Source organism: Eleginops maclovinus, chromosome 19 (assembly GCF_036324505.1).
Source record: "Eleginops maclovinus isolate JMC-PN-2008 ecotype Puerto Natales chromosome 19, JC_Emac_rtc_rv5, whole genome shotgun sequence".
NCBI lineage: Eukaryota > Metazoa > Chordata > Actinopteri > Perciformes > Eleginopidae > Eleginops > Eleginops maclovinus.
The window spans coordinates 11,062,373-11,079,272 of NC_086367.1; the positions used below are offsets into that span (position 1 = coordinate 11,062,373).

At 41.4% G+C, this 16,900-nt stretch overlaps 1 long non-coding RNA gene across 1 annotated transcript in view; it reads left to right on the forward strand.

The window, feature by feature from the left end:
• The window catches only part of LOC134881211 (uncharacterized), a 41,057-nt gene extending 26,499 nt beyond the window's left edge, over positions 1–14,558 (forward strand). The window contains exons 3-4 of the long non-coding RNA XR_010168022.1: positions 12,113–12,247; positions 14,279–14,558. This is a non-coding gene — a long non-coding RNA (uncharacterized LOC134881211). The remainder of the gene's footprint in view (positions 1–12,112; positions 12,248–14,278) is intronic.
• Positions 14,559–16,900: the final 2,342 nt, after the last annotated feature.

The window sequence follows — 16,900 nt, forward strand, 5'->3', positions numbered from 1 at the left end:
ACAAAAACTGGATGACCTATTAACCTACCAAACAGAGGGAGCATTGCGATTCATAAATAGGAAATACTATGAAATGGGAAACAGAGCAAGCCGCTTACTGGCTTTCCAGCTGCGGAAAGCTCAATCCAGCAGGACAGTACACAAAATAAAGGGCTCATGTAGTGGCAAGATATTAACACAACCAAAACATATATCAGAGGCCTTTGCTACATACTATAGAAGGCTATATAAAGAGGAATCAGACCCACATAAAAAACGAGAAGGTTGGGTCATTTTTTTGAATCAATTCAACTGGCAAAATTAACACCAGAAGAGGCAAATAGGCTGTCTTTGCCAATTACAGAAGAAGAAATCCGAGAAAATATCTTAAAACTTAAAAACAATAAATCGCCAGGGATCGATGGGTTTGGAGGGGAGTACTACAAAACATATGTGAATGAGCTGACCCCAGTTTTATGCGAAGTGTATAACCATGCACTAACAAAGGGGGATCCGCCTGGGTCGTGGTCAGAAGCAATAATAAGTGTTATCCACAAGGATAATAAAGACCCAACCCAATGTGCATCCTATCGTCAATCAGCCTCTTATGCGTAGATTTTTAAATACTTACCTCAATTATAGCAAAGAGAATACAAAAATACATACATAAACTTGTGAAACCAGATCAGACCGGCTTCATTAATAATCGCCAGGGTGTTGATAATGTCAGGAGAGCTCTAAATTTGCAAGCATGTGCAGCCAAAAGGGATACCCCGTCAATGCTTCTCAGCTTAGACGCTGAGAAGGCATTTGATAGGGTTGACTGGACCTTTCTTCAGCAGACCCTCAGATATATGGGATTTAATAATACATTTGTCAAGTGGATTGGTATATTTTATAAAAACCCTAGATCCAAAGTCAGAGTGAATGGTCAGAGTGAATGGTCATTGCTCCGACTTCTTCCCCCTGGGCCGTGGTACCCGACAAGGAGGTCTGGGTTTACCTAATCTAAAAATGTATTACTGGGCAGCCCAGCTTAGAGCAATAGCAGCATGGATTATCAAAGATGAAGAGACTGGGTGGGTATCCATTGAACAGAACTCTTTACCAGGGATATCACTATCTACTCTTCCATTTCTTAGTCAGAAGTCTCAGAAAAAAATAAAAATAGATAACATATGGGTCAAACACACACTAAAAGTCTGGAACAATGTCCAAAAACAACTGAAGGGCAATATTGCCTTGTCAAGGGCAATGCTCATACTAGGAAACATAGAATTTCTCCCATCCGTGGTTGATAAGGCCTACAGAAGATGGGCTGAGAATGGGCTAAAAATGATCAATCAATTATTTGATGGAAATACTTTAAAATCTTTTTCACAACTCCAAGACAAATTTGACTTGCCCTCAAGTGACTTATATAGATATCTACAGATACGACACTACATTACAAAGCACCCAGACTGGGATAGTGTTAAAAGAGATCCTGTTAATATTGAGATCCATTTCATACATCATTTTCAACAACTTGTGTCAACAAAGCACCAAGTGTCTCAAATATATAAAAGGTTGATGCTAGACACATCAGATAACACTTCACATTTTAAAAGACAATGGGAAATGGAGCTCAACACAATTATAGATGATGACCCATGGGAAGATATTTGTACTGCATGCCACAAGGGGGTTGGTAGTCAGATGTGGAAAGAACTTGACTGGAAGGTGAAGACAAGATTCTTTAGGACTCCTTTGAAAGTATCCATGTTTAAGAATAATGCTACAAACAAATGTTGGAGAAACTGCGCTATGGTTGGGGACCATACCCACATATTCTGGGACTGCCCCATAGTACAGACATTCTGGAAAGATATCAAGGAAGAGCTGGAAAAAGTCTTTGGGACTGATATTCCCCTGGACCCTTTGTTTTTTTTACTGGACAAAACACCAGAAGATTTGTTTACTAGGGACCAGTGCTATATGTTGCATATTTTGCTGATGATTGCGAAAAAGATGATCACTATTACCTGGATGAAACCAAGCCCCCCCTACAATAGCTCAGTGGATACAAAAAGTCAGACAGGTCTATACAATGGAAAACATGACTGCTATCCTTCAGTTAAAAGTACCTTTATTTATACGAAGATGGACACCTGTCATTCCTTACCTGAATTAAGAATGTCAATCTGACATCTGTGTTGCATATGTAACATTAACATACATGTATCTAGCCAACGTATGTGATGACTGAAGCCCAACCTTAAGGTGATTTTGGTTTTGGTTTTATTTTGTTCAGTGTGTGTTTATTTTAGGTTTAATGTTGTCAATAAAGTCATAGATTGCTAGTTATAGAGAGTTATGAGATATAACAAAGTATAACACAAAAAAAAAGGAAAAGGTCACCTTGTGACCTCTGTTCATGCTATGAGTGCTTTTTTTATGAATGTTTATCGTAAATGCCTCTAGACTTACAATAATGTACCATCTATTTGTCTGTGGTACTACTTTTATGTATTTGTTGTCAGTCTGGAAAAATAAAAAGTTGAAAAAAAAAAAAAAAAACACCATTTTTGAAAGTCACTGAAATCCTATACCTTATGTTTATAGCTGGCTTTAGTTTTTAACACGGTATGATATGGTTGTGGGCCTTAAATATTATTTACGGGTCACGTTGACCTTAAGGTAGCCAATTGGTTAAAATTGCAACACTCCCTTCCAATCTTTTGACAAGTGCAGCTCTTTTTTCCCCTCAGAGCCTCTGTTTGGACCGTAACTCAGCAGATCTGCCAGTGTACAATCTCAAGATCCAACATCTGTCTTCTTTATATTGTGGAAAGGTTTTGGCACTCTTTAACTTTGGATCGGGTTCAGTTTCAGATTTTATACCCCACCAAAAAAAGAAACTGGCTTCTCAGGATTCATAAGCCTTCACTGATGGGTTCATGCAGGCACAAACAGCTGTTTTGGGTTGCCCTCCATTTGCTCTGAGTTTTATTAATCAGCTCTTGGTTCACCCTGGTAATTTATGATACCGTTACAGACTTGTATTGGACTAAACGGGTAGGGAAAACATAGACCGCAGACGCAGTTGGGGGTGCTTGCCTTGGCAATGTGTCGGATTAATGTTCAACAGGCTTTTATTTGGCTTAAGTTAAGATTGCTGTTCAAATGTGGCACTACCCCACCTCGACTCCATATCAACACCACATCCCTTTGCCCACTTCTCTGTAAAATGTGTTCTCGCATTCATGAGGTTGTGTGGGAAGGCCAGGTGATAAAGAGAAAAACGTTCACTGTTTAAACTTTTTTAAATTTGGTTTCTCCAAATGTTAACATACTTTTTAACCAGTGAGGCATAAATAAATAAAGGTGACCTCAGTAAATCATTTATTTGTTTTGGAGAAACAGAGTCCTTTCATGACACAACCACAGTCACCACTGTTGACAATGTTTTATTCTGAGAGCCAGCAGGTTTTTCTTTAACCACTGGACCTCAGCCTTTACTCATGAGAGAAAAACAGCCTGGCTCTGGTTGACCCTGCATTAGACCCGTCCCCTCTGACTCTGACAGTTAAATAACCTGTTTGTAACTTTAACAACCCATAAAGCAGGATTTATCAGACTAATAGCATTGATAGAGAACTGTTTTCTCGAAGGTGAAACAGCCACTTTGACTTCCAATGCACTCAAAAGTGCAAAGAATGGGCAATCTGCCTGTGTGCACAGTCACAACAAACAATGAAATGAGCATGTCAGTGAGTGTGCTGATGAGTGATGATCAGACTGAAAATATTTGACAGCCTGCAAGTATATCATCATTACCTAAGCCAAAAAACGGCAGTGAGTTGTAAGTGAGTTGTACTTCTCCTAATTGTATATGATCGGACAGCGCAGTCAGGGGATTTGTTTTGAGTTAGCCTCAACCTGAAACATATGGAGCATTATCATTTCTTGGCAGGCTTATATGGCAAGTGCCTGACCACTTCCTGTGGTTCTTTTGTTCTGAGAGGGGCTAGGAGGTATCAGGGGATTGCTTATCACTCTGACACAGGATGCCAGCAGGGGTCATGGTGCAAGAAGGGAAGTGACAGTGTGGCACTTGCTTGTTTTCACGGGGAATGAAGCGATATTGTGACACACGGCTGTGCACCTCAACGAAAACAGGAACAGTAATGACGTCCCTGAAGATTTTCAACTGCAAGAGGCGGTATTATTCGCTGCTGCACATGCTTGGTGATAGTGCTGAGTTTAGCTGCTTTTTGATGAATTGTACAAGTTGCATTCTGTCTGTCTTCACCTCTGCCTTTCTTTTCACATAACTGCACATGTACAAAAATGAAGAGTGCAGGACTGGGGCAGATATAGTGTCATGCTGGTTTTGGGTGTATGTGCCTGGTGGAGGGATGTGGTTCTCAGGTCAGGCTTTGACAGGGGGATGATAATCTCTTTCGGTCACAGGTGCATTTCCCTTGAGTATCTGTGGTTTTGCACACAAGTCACACAGCTGTGCATGTTTGCGTTCACTCTGTGAAAAAGAGACGACAGCTGCCAGAGTTCCTGTAAAAAAAGTGCGACAATAGTGACCAAATGATTTCTGTAGTTTGTTGAAAAATGCACCTCAAGTTTTAGCAAAGACTTGTTACATGCCCTTAACATATTGCTTGTTACTGTTGTTTTTACTGTACATCTGCATGTTGGAGTGTTGAAATGTTACTCAGCTAATGAGAAATTACAGTGTTGGAAGTATTGCGACATATTGTATAAATGTTCACACGACACAGTTACTGAATGGCACAGTTAGTGTAAGTTCCCTACAAACCTATTATTAAACGCTTTATTATGGATGCTGAATTTCTGCACATTTTACTACGTGGAATAAGGGAAAAAGGTTAAAGTCGTAAATCGTCGCTTTCAGATAAAAAGCTGTCGAAGAACAAAAGTCACATCATGTTTTAAGAAAAAAAAAAAGGCCATTAGCCCATAAATCATTGTTGAACATATTTGTCTTGTGACTGGTCTCCACAGAAAGGAGGATGAAGGTTGGGACTGGTCAAATGTCTCCACCCCCACTGGACCTCTTAACCCCTGATCCCTGGGTCCCCCTTCTGACTTGGAGGTCAGGGATTTGACCTTACCCGCTTTAGCTCAGCCGGCTAATGGCCTGCCAGTGTCTCACCTGCCAAAATCTGACAGCTCCATGAGTCCTCATCACACTGGGCAAACTAGAAAGCTGGGCAAAGGGGCTTGAGCTGTGTGCTTCAGATCTCTAAATGCATTAGTGTGACACAACACTGATCCCTGTTATGCTAGAAACACACATGAACAAAGTAACTATAGTTACAGACATGAACACAGAGGGATTGTGCATTTATAGTCAGTGCAAGCATGTGGAAGCATGTAACCCCGCAGAATATTAAAACAAGGGCAACTCTGGTGGTCACACGGATGGCAATTCAGAAAGTGAATTGTGTGTGTCTGTGTTAAGAGGTCCTGTGATGCTGAACAATGGTTCCTCTTCATCTGGTCATGTGGTGTGTGTGTGTGTGTGTGTGTGTGTGTGTGTGTGTGTGTGTGTGTGTGTGTGTGTGTGTGTGTGTGTGTGTGTGTGTGTGTGTGTGTCTGTGTTTGTGTGTGTGTGTGTGTGTGTGTGTGTGTGTGTGTGTGTGTGTGTGTGTGTGTGTGTGTGTGTGTGTGTGTGTGTGTGTGTGTGTGTTTGTGTGTGTGTGTCTTGCGGTGTAGCTTGGTCACATGAAAATAGTGCTAATGAGGGACTACTGTTCACAGCTGGCACCGGGGGTCAGACCGCTGCTGCTGCACACACAAAGATGGGTGAACAATAACAGCTAATAACTGCTAACTCTACCCTTGATTACAGCTGCTAATTTTTTTTATAATGTTCCTTGACCAGCATCAAATAAAAGGTCAGCCAATGAGCCTAGGAAAAATTTAACAAGCACACAAGTCCCTTTTTTACTATTTACTAGACTATTATCCTGTGACTAGTTTTAAACCTACTGTTGCTCCGTTTGTTTTTTAAAATTCTACAGCAACTTTATTTGGGAGATTCTTGATGGCTTTCTTCTACCTGCAAGATTAATTTCACCTACCACTGAGAAGCTAACGCTAACAGGGAACATTGTTAGTAGCCTATCTATATTATCGGCTAACTGCTACTAGCTGGGCAAGCTAGGCCATTGATGTTCTGAGCTTCTTACTTTTTAGTTTGTTTGGGTTTTAAAAAATTATTCTGTAGGAATGTTTATTATCCTAAGAATTATGTTTTCTTCTCTTTACCACAATATAACATAGCTCTGCCCGGTTCTTTAAGGTTTTCTGCCCTCTAGTGGCCAGCATATTATGCTAGGATTAACACTCGATACTATTAAAGCCTGGTAGGTATGTTCCCATTCCAAATACACGTTTTTAAGATGTCTGCAGAAGAAAATAGAGTTACTTAGCTATTATTAAAGAATATTATGAGTTAGGTGCGTACTCAACAGGGAGACTGTCAGCAATATCCCCCAGGGATAAATGTAGTACTTAATCTGCCCTTGAAAAAATATGTAAATTCCTATATTAATCTCACCGTTTTGTAAACCTAGAACATCATGTTATTTCATCACTGTCATTTTGTATGTCATTTTTGTTACTTTTATGAGTTACATGTTTCTTCTGTTCACACATACTTTATCTCGTTTGGTGCCATTTTACGTTTGACCATTATATTGGGGCTGCAGAAGCCTGGAATAGGGAATATGGAAACAGTCGCAAAAAATGGTAGTGGTGGGTTAATTCACACTGGGTGCACACACACACACACTTGCACAAATGAGCATTTATTCATAATCATATGTGCACACCACCGCACATATAAAGACAGTTGAAGGCCTATTGTACCAGTCAGTAATCACTGTCCCATTAGGAGGCTTTTGGCCATAGGGGGTTGTTTTAAAAACCCTAATCCCTTGTCCCAGCAGGGGTCTTTTGCTGGCCACTGCCCAGCATCCAGGTGATACATTACAAGAGGGGGGCAGTGGATGTTTCTGTGTGTGTGTGTGTGTGTGTGTGTGTGTGTGTGTGTGTGTGTGTGTGTGTGTGTGTGTGTGTGTGTGTGTGTGTGTGTGTGTGTGTGTGTGTGTGTGTGTGTGTGTGTGTGTGTGTGTGTGTGTGTGTGTCTGGCTCACAGAAGTTCTCATTGGAAACTAGCCAGCTGACAGCATTTGGCAGTGCCTGTTGAGTCTTTGTGTGAAAACTTTCCTCAGCCAGAGAACCAAACACACTGTGTAATTGTTGTTCGTGTCAGACACAATACACTACAACGTGCAGTTATTGCAGCCAGATGAAGATGGATCTCCATGTTTGAGTCATTTCTGGAAACAAAGCATTTTGGGTTTTGTTTTTTTCTTCGTTTGCTCCTCTGGTGCCTAATTAGAGAGTTAGATTAAAGCAGCCAGCATGACTCAAGAGCAGCCATTTCATCCCTGGTTCTTTTGATGGGGGGGGGTGGGGTCTGCTACTTTAATTACTGCTCTTCATTCATTCATGTTTCAATTAAATTGCTCTTTGGTCACATGATGGGGATTATCCTCTACTCGTGGTCATGGTTGGTTGTTTGAAGATCACACAGCTTCTGAAGCACTGATCACACAGACACACCAAGTAACAAAACACTTTCCCTCGTCGGTTTCATCACAACTTCAACACAAAATCTTTAATAAAACAAGACCGCTGAAATCTTATTTTACTGCTATTTCTCAAAGTGCTTATTCATAAAATCCTGGGCCGGTGTTTTGTTTTTTGAATAATTAAGTTACTGACTGAACTTTGGATTAGTTATCTGTATCCATGTGTTTATCTGCTGGTGTGTATGCAACATCAAATTCTGCAGTGGAAACAGATGTAGTTAGTCTATACAGTACACTGGTCAACACTGAGGAAACCTAAGAGAATGATTGCTCATTGGCAGTATTTCTGCAAATGAAAACCATACACCGTTCTTCTGGCCAGAAGGAAGATGCGCAGTGGAAACAGTAGATGAGCCTGAGGCCAGGAGTGATACATTACTGCCTAACCTTGAGGGACTGCTCGGCTGACAGTGGGATCAGAACAGTGCAATCAATGCCACATGCGGCAACGAGCAAAAGCATGCAGAGTGGGAATCCATCACATCTTCGTGACAAGACGGTCTTAAAGTTCTGTTTCTGTTAAGAAATGTCTTGATATGGGGTTACTGCGTGTGAATGTACACATGTGCACTGAAACAGAAATACAAAAGAACTGATTCCAAAAAAAGAGTAAGGACTATTAAAGCCATGTGTTTGGGGCAGTGCCACGAGCCCTGGGTGCCAGGAAGGAGAGATGGCAGGGTGATTTTGCAAGCCTGCATGTTGGCTGGGGGTTTCAATCAGGGGAGAGAAGTGACAAAGAATTAAAGCTGGAGCAGCAGAGATGTGTGGGGGGAGGACTGCTTGGCAAGCTGTGGTCATGGGGACGTGGAAATAAAGTTTTACATCCCCAGCTGTTTTATAGTACCCTTTACTGGAGAGCAGGTGCGGGGCTATTCAAATCTCACTTTAATATCACATCAGAACGACTTGCACAGCCAGAGTCAGAGACGACAAATAAGGAGCTGAAGCAGGGCAGTAGCAATGAGAAGCATAGAGTAGTTAGTGCTGCAAGAGTTGAATCGACCCAAGTTGACAAACTTATCGGTTGTTCAGCTAAAAGTTTGATTCTTTATCTGGCTTCTTAGCTACAAACTAGGGATGCGTGTCGTTAAATAAGCTCCCCTCAATTTCATACACAAGTGCATGTGTAGCCACTCACACACAAATCAGTGAAGCATGGAGAGAGAAGGCACTACCTCTCACGCAACAAGCCGGGATTGTGTCAGTGCATTGGGCGTCCTGCCAAAGTGAGGGGGGAGAGAAAAAGTTTAAGTGGGGGCGGGCCCACAGGTGCCGAGACTTAAGCGTGGGGGAGGAGTGGAAGGAGGAGGAGGAGAGGCAAGTGGATGCAGAGGAGGCAAGAGAGGGAGGGAGTAAGCCAGCAGCTCCCTCCCAAACTCCGGTTTGTTATTCTCCTGTGAGGATGGGTAAATGAGGGCCAGCACACATTTTTATGACTCCATAACAGCAAATGTCCTGTAACAGGATCAGGAGTCTGACCGCACGCCAAGGCCTGTGACAGAATAGGCCAAAAGGGGATTGCGTGACATCCAAATGTGTCAACAAAACCATCTGAAGTGTGAAGCTGCATGATTTCCAAGATGTGTAAGAGATCCAGGAATAACTCCTTACATAGAAATGCATGTTTCCAAATATATGTGAAGATTATTTTTACTTCAACATGTGAATTTCTAGAAATGTCTTTCTCTTGCTAATCTGTCCTCCACTCAACCATACACACATGGGCACAAACTAAATTAGTTCCTTTTAAAAAGAAAGAAAGAGGAGGGGGGAAAAAAACATGCTGGTAGATTGTATTTGCTCAGCAGAATTTAATATGAGCGAGCTGGAGGTGCTTTTCTTCTGAGGCCAATTCCCTGGAGACACATCCATCTCTGGGAGATGGTAGGGAGGACAAAGGAGGACTGGCCCCAAGGCTCAGCCCAGGCAAGCTTAAATACACACATACACATATGTACACACACACACACATGATCGTGCATGCAGATATCAACAGTTGCAAGCACACACATAGACGTGCACACAGATGCACTCATTCACATAAGCGCACTGCTGAGACAGAGACCGCCTTGTCTGACAATAACTACAGACTTGGTCAAACAGAGGAGGAGGGAGAAGGGGAGAAAAGGAGTTGAAAGGGACACCGAGATGTAGTGTATGCCTTAAAGTAAATGAATGGACTTAAGGAATAGGCATTTAATAGAAAGCGACATGCTGGATGGAGGGACTTGAAAGCCAGGGTAGGTTACTTTGGTGCTATAGTGAGGAAACACAGAATGGAGAAAAAAGAAAAGTGAGAGGAGGTTTTAGTCAGTGATAATGCTCACTGAGTCACACTGAGGAAGCAACATGAAGCATGTTTGTGTGTAAAGTTGTGTCAGGTTTGCCGGGCTGCAAGTGTTGCATTTTTTAATGCTTCACCTACTTACTGTCAGTGGCTGTCAATCATCTCCGGCATCCGCTGACAACCAAGGTAACATATTCACTGAAACATCTACTAAATCTGAGCAACAAAAAACCTCTCAATGGAACCTCCTTCAAAACTTACCTCAACACATAAGAAAACAACTGCAACCTATTATACAAATGCAATATGTAGTTAAGGGAATTGGATAATTGTGTTTTGGTTAGTTGGTATAAGAAGTTGCGTAATCACTCTAGCGTGAACCCCCTGGTGGATTCATGCCCTGGAACGGCCCCTAGCCTCGCTTAGTTCATTTCCTGTGCCTGGCGGAGGCAATAAGGGATTTTAAACTGTACGCTACGCTTGCTGCTCTTGGTGATGCGTCCACACAACCTTGTTAATACGGCAATCATAGGAGAGGTAGAGAGAAAAGGAGAGACACTAAATCTCAAGTAATGACAGATGTGACAGACGAATACAGAGAGTTCCCCTGGAAAAAAACTTGGAAGACTGTGTTGAAAACATGTCATAAAGACCACAAAATGCGAATGTGTGAATTGACGGCTTCAGTGAACCACTCCGCTGGTGTGGTGTGCAGAAGACAGCTAGTGAGATATAATAGCGGCAGTCCCCTGAGGAATATTGGCAAGACAGGCTGCTCTCTACGGAAACTTGAAAAGATCGTATTTCTGCCAATGGGGCTCTACAATGCTTCAGACAATTGTTAGGGTTGTCAAGAGGGATACATAGGAGACCAAACATTGTTTCCCATAAAATATCTCATGTTTAGGTTTTTAAAACAATGACAACAAGCTATAATATGTAAAATACTGCTGAGGTTGGTAAATGCAATGCACGTGATTACACAGAAACCAATAAAAGTGGGGTTCTGAGTGATTCATATTACAGTCCTGCAGCTCCAACCAAAATTAAATGTGATTGCTACCACAGCTTCACTCCCTCCCCCATCCCCCCCTCGTCACCCACAGCACTCCCCAAATCATAAACAGATTCTCAGATATTCTACAAGCGGTGGTGCTGCCTGGGTCACATTTACCCCAGCCCGGTCGCAGATACCCATGACCAACTGTATTACACACTTACCCAATTACCTAGTGAGACTGGGCAGGTGGGGTGGTGAGGGGACACACACCACACACACACACACACACACACACACACACACACACACACACACACACACACACACACACACACACACACACACACACACACACACACACACACACACACACACACACACACACACACACACATATAAACACACAGGGTCAGCAGGAGGCCACAGGGGTCGTCAAGTGCGTTGAGGGTGTGAGTGGATACTGAAGTGCAATGATTTGTGTGCCAGCCTGGCTACCTCCCAGCTGGCTTTGGGCCAGGCATGTCACTCGGTGCATTTACTCAAGTACTGTACTTAAGAACCAATGTGAAGTATACTTCAATTGCATAGTGCAACTTTACACATTTTTACTGGACTAATATTGTACTTTTTCCTCACTTTATTTACTTGTCTGACAGCATTGGTTAGATTTAGTTAAGATTTAAAAAATACAACTTACAAAATATGACGCACTGTTTAAAAACAATGATTGAACTATCAAACAAGAAGTACAATTTGAGCTGAGATGATTTGTCAAGTTATGTTAATTATTAAATCATAAAAAATGAATCATTGGATGTTTGGCTAACTGTATAGTTTTCAAAGCATGACTTCTACTTCTAATCCACGGAATAATAAGTACTTTTACAGCATTGTATTGGTACTTTTACTCAAGTAAAGAATCTGGATACTTCCTCCACCACTGAGGCCACTACAGGTGCCACACTAGAATCTCCACCCTGCAACCCCCCCTTCTCCGACATATCGCTCTCCAGTTAATGTGAGCCTCCACAACAGGTGCAGTAGGTTAGGCTGCAGGCCCCAACATGCGAGGAAACAGACTGTTATTGTGGGCCTGACTTCCCTCATCTCCTCTTCTTAACTTTTTTTCTAACCCCCTTCCACCTCTTCTCTTCCCTATAGCCTTGGGGAGCAATCGAGAGGTCCAACCTGAACGAGTAACCCGAGCACAACTCTGTATTGTGCAAGGATGTTGAAAAGAGGAGGAGAATAAAGTGGAGGATATGTTGCACATGCAGAGGATTGGACAGCTTGGCAGTAGGTTTGTGTGTGTGTGTGTGTGTGTGTGTGTGTGTGTGTGTGTGTGTGTGTGTGTGTGTGTGTGTTTAAGTGTATCGGGTGTGTTTTGGAAGCAGTAAATATGTAATACAAGCTGCTTTCACTTGCTGATGGTGAGGTGGCAATTAATCCATCTGTTAGTGCCTACTAATAGTGATGATATAAAAACACAAACATCTGTCATTAAAATATTCAATTGGACTTATGACTTACACAATGATACCCTCCTCTAAAAAAAGATTTATGGTATGTTATTTTGAAAAGTTTAACATGGATCAATAATCTACTTTATTTGCACATCTCATTCACACATATTTGCATCCGACAGCATCCAGTCATGTTGGAGATGTTGCATGGGAGAACCATAAGGAACGATTGTTACGTTAAGCAACAGTTGGAAAAATATATACCAAATATAATTTCAATTGCACGGAGATATACCCCCCTACTTATACAGCACCTTTTCTTCTATCACACCCATATTGAAAGTCAGCCTTTAATTTGAAGTCATCTACACACATGATGACACCAGGTTGTGCCAAGGACATAAAGTGGGAGGATTTTTTGGGATTTGATCCTCATGATGATCTCCTATACACATCTTTAACTGCATCTTACACAGTTGCATGAATAAATCTCTTGACAGACAGACAGAAATATAAGCACTTGGCAAAGTACTCTCAAAACCTCTCCTGTGGTAGTTCCTGATACAGTATGTGGCTCCAGGAGTACACTTTCCCATATTGACAAACACACACGGATTCATAAGGTGGAAACAATACCAATGTGGCTGTCGTGGCTGCTTACAAGTGATTTTCACAGTGACTGCGCTCTCTACCGTATATTTGCACAGGACAACTTTGCAGCCTACTGCATTTCATTATGAGAAATCCAGATGTGTTTTTTGGCTGCAAGTGAATGTCTTCAGCTGTGTATGACACTGTTGTTGGCCTCGCTGTGCTGAGTGCAGACAGAGAAACAACACCTCTGGGCAAGGCTCTCTTCCCTCTCTTTTCCTCTCTCTCTGCATCCCTCCTTTTTCTGATCTCCCTCTCCTTTGTCTCTTCCTTCTCCCTCCTCCACTGAGACTTACTCACACTGTGCACCCTCTTGCCTGTCGCACCTCTCTTCTTCTCTTCTGTGTATCACCCCTCCTTTTTTATTCACCCATCCCTCTCACTGTTTTTCTTCCTTTCATGCTCTTTCTGCCACTCTTATCATATCATCTGTTCAGAGACAGGTCTGTCTGACCACTGACAGTTAGTCAGAGGGCATGTGGGAGCTGGCTCCAGAAAGTCTGCCCCTATACCTACTTTGACACTGGCTGTCCCTCTCTTACACACACACACACACACACACACACACGCACACAAACACACACACACACACACACACACACACACACACACACACACACACACACACACACACACACACACACACACACACACACACAGTCACATCGTTTGCAGCCTGCATGGTGGACTAGTCATGTCAACTGTCAGTTTAGAAATTAGTCAGAGGATACAAATCAAAGAGATCAAGGTGTTGCTGATATCTACAGAGGCACACTCTCCATGACATTGTTTAAAATGAATAACACACCTAAATTCTATCTATCAGATTCTAGCCTTTTCTTCTCTGCTACAGATTAATATCAAAGCAAAGGTTAAGGCGCCATGAATTGGAAAAACCCATCTTGTTTTTAAACTTTATAATAAACATCGACTGTTCCTGAATCCAACAACATGGATGATAGTTAGAAGTAAAGTTTGCAGGGTGTTTTTGACATTGATTTTCTGAGTAATGAGGTACATCACAGTTGATCGTTTGCACATCTTCACACCAGTAAACAGTCATTGTTCTGTTGCCCTGTGTGATCACTGCAAGCCACTAATGATCAAAGTTACCACACTTTCTCCCTCAACTGATTCGGTTTTCTTTCTTGACCTGAGCGGATCAATAATCACCTCACTGTGCCTTGAAATTAAATTCCTTTTTCTTTTGCAGTTGACAGTAACTTCAAGCAAACCCTGAATACTGGATAGTTGTATCATTCTGCCCTCTATTGAACACAGCATGCAATTGCAGGATAAACTACTGAATTTTAGTACAATTTAACCATTTCTCACATTTTCTACCTTATCATTTTTACCTCTTTACTTATAGCAATACAATAGTTGCTTGAAACTTAAAAAAGGCACTTAATTCCACATGATCTTCAAATGTTTGGAAAATGCTGGGAAATTGCAATTCACAAAGAGCGAGACAATTCAATTAATTATTCAATAGTTGTTTATAAACGACTTTACTTCTGCATTCATTCTTGATTCCTCCGAAATCCTCAATCGACTTTCACGTAGTCATAGAAAACCACAGTCCTGGCTGAACGTAACTGCCATGTGTGTCACTGTGTTGTTTTCTGTGTTATTGTTGTTGTGTTGTTCTTGTTTATATATTGTATGTATAGTGTGTTGTATAGTGATGTGAAAATGATTTCCCCCTGGGGACAATAAATCTAATGTAATCAAATCTAATCATGCCCTCACACGCTGATCTTTTTCTTTTTCAACATGTCCTGTTGATTTAATTCTACACATGTCAAGTGTGTGTTTGATAGGGATATTTATTTTGGTTTGAGGCAAACTTCCAGTAAGGTTTTAGAGTGTTGCACACTTGCTTCAGTACTCTCGTGGACCTCGGCCAGACAGATTATAGCGGTTGTTGTTGAGCTGCACACTGAAGTGTATCAGACACAGTTGACAGATCACCGTCTAGACACAGAGCTGACCCCTTCCTAGTATTGTTTATTGGTGGCAGAAAAACAGGAAGAGAGTGGTACTCGGCCAGAAGAAACCTGGACCCAGAGAAATAAAGGGTTCCTGCCTTGAGATGTTTACTCTCACACATGAGATGACAGGTGGGAGGGTTATCACTAAGCTGATGTTATGGATGATTCAATGAGCATGATCAACAAGGAAGGTGACAAAGGAGAGGGGGATCAAAAAACGGCACTTAAACTGCACTACATGGCTTTCACCAGATAGGGGCAGCACTACCTAAAGGAAAGAAAGGTCATTTTAATCAATACTTTTCTCTGGTTCCCAAGCTCATACCAGCATACAACTTTCCTTCTCAAATTCAAATTGGATGCTTATCTCTGTCTTTAAACGTTAGACTAAAAGATTGTGTCTTGGAGTGATTTTGATCTAACTCGTTGAAGAAAGTGAATAAGTGGCTTTCCCAACACTTTTTTTGTGTTAAAGTTCGGCCATCAGGGTTCTCTTACTTTGAATTTTCTAAGAATAGGTTTAAAACACATCTATCCATTCTCACCTTTGCCATGAACTCAAGAATTTGCATCTCTCACACCAGGCTCCACAGAAGTATTTATATAGCACATAACCTACACTCTCCCCCTCATTTGACCTGTATCTACTTTCCTTTGGCACATGTGACAAGCATGCACATGCCGGCTAGGGTAATGATGTCAACTCTTTGCTTCAACTTCATAAAGGTCAGAGAACTTGCGCATTTCTCACATTCTTGCTCCTGCCGCCTAACCTTCCCCCCACAAAGACAGGAGTAAATCTGTGTCCCAGACATAACATTAAGCAGTGATCATTTTCCCCCCGCAAGGTGGTTGTTTCACCTCAATGGTTGAGTTAGTGGCACTGTAATTATGTCAGAATTTACAGCTGAAACACAGGTTGTGACATTCCTCTGCCAGCTGGAGATCTGCCTGTAAATTTGACACCTTTACCTGAGGATCCTACCTTCAAAGCCCACAGAAACTGCTAAAACCATCTATGTAAAATCAGGTGTGTGTTTGTACATGCAGAGGGGGAGCAGGATTTGATGGAGAAAGAGTTCATTATATTTGTATTATTCATAAAAAGCTTCACTAGGTGATTATTTTCAATAAATTAACACACACATTTTAAAATAATGAGTAGATATTTGATAAAGGAACGTGTCATTGAATAACTTACTTTTGTTTGAATATGAAACTTAGTATTAAATCATTGTGTTCTTTCCAGGACTGATCTGATAATATAAATATGAAAAATGATCATAATGAATCACAAAAACTTTCAATCTTTTCCTTCTACCAATTGGTTAATCTCTTAGTAAATAATATAATCTGATAATAAAAACAGGGGGAAAATCTCCAGCAAGAAGGGCCAAAAGGTTGGGAGACATAATTGAAATCGGAAATCTGCCCAACACTTTCCACTATCTGGTGAACATAGTGAAGCATTTAGCAGCTTAAGTGTACATTTTTCCCTCAGGAGTTGGCCGTTACAAAAAGAGAGCTAAAAGAAGACTGGTTTGTGGCTAGAAGGATGTCTCCAAATTAAGGTTAACGTTCTGTCTCTGCTTGATGTGTGGAGAAGCAACTGTTTGCTCACACATTTGCCAACAACAACTTTTTATAGTGAGCATATGTTAATGTTACAGATTGTTGCCCTGCCCTCAAGAAGACAACACATCAGTTAATGAATGTATCAAATAGTTCTGTAAAAAAAAGACCAAAGTAATGCTGAACGAGACTTTGCTGTAATATTGTTTTAGTATTATGTTATTAATGCAAAGCAGTAACATATCAACAGTGATCTGGTTAAATGTCAA